Source organism: Primulina huaijiensis, chromosome 14 (assembly GCF_012295235.1).
Source record: "Primulina huaijiensis isolate GDHJ02 chromosome 14, ASM1229523v2, whole genome shotgun sequence".
NCBI classification, from domain to species: Eukaryota; Viridiplantae; Streptophyta; class Magnoliopsida; order Lamiales; family Gesneriaceae; genus Primulina; species Primulina huaijiensis.
In genome coordinates, this window is record NC_133319.1 from 10106157 (window position 1) to 10106615 (window position 459).

Here is a 459-nt window from a genome sequence, read left to right on the forward strand (position 1 = left end):
GAAAAAAAAAAGAGAGATGAGGCCGAAAAAAAGAGTGAACTAAAAAGTGAGATGACCTTTGAGAATAAAAATGAAATGGCTGAAAAAAAGAGTGATCAAAGGAGTGAGACGGCAATACAAGAGAAAAATGAGAGGAAAGAAAATGAGAGTAAAGAGGCCAAAAAGAAATCATATATGGCCCAAAAAGGTGAGGTGAAACAATTGATGCACACACATGAACCACTTGTGTTGATTGTTTATAAGGAGATCCTCCTTAGCACAAGTGATATAGCCGGCTCTCTTCCGAGCGTTGTTGTTTCACTTTTGCAGGAATTTGAAGATGTATTTCCGGAGGAGTTACCTCAAGGCTTACCACCATTGAGGGGAATCGAGCACCAAATAGATTTCGTGCCTGGGAGTGCATTGCCAAATCGTCCCGCCTATAGGAGCAATCCGGAGGAGACTAAGGAGCTTCAACGG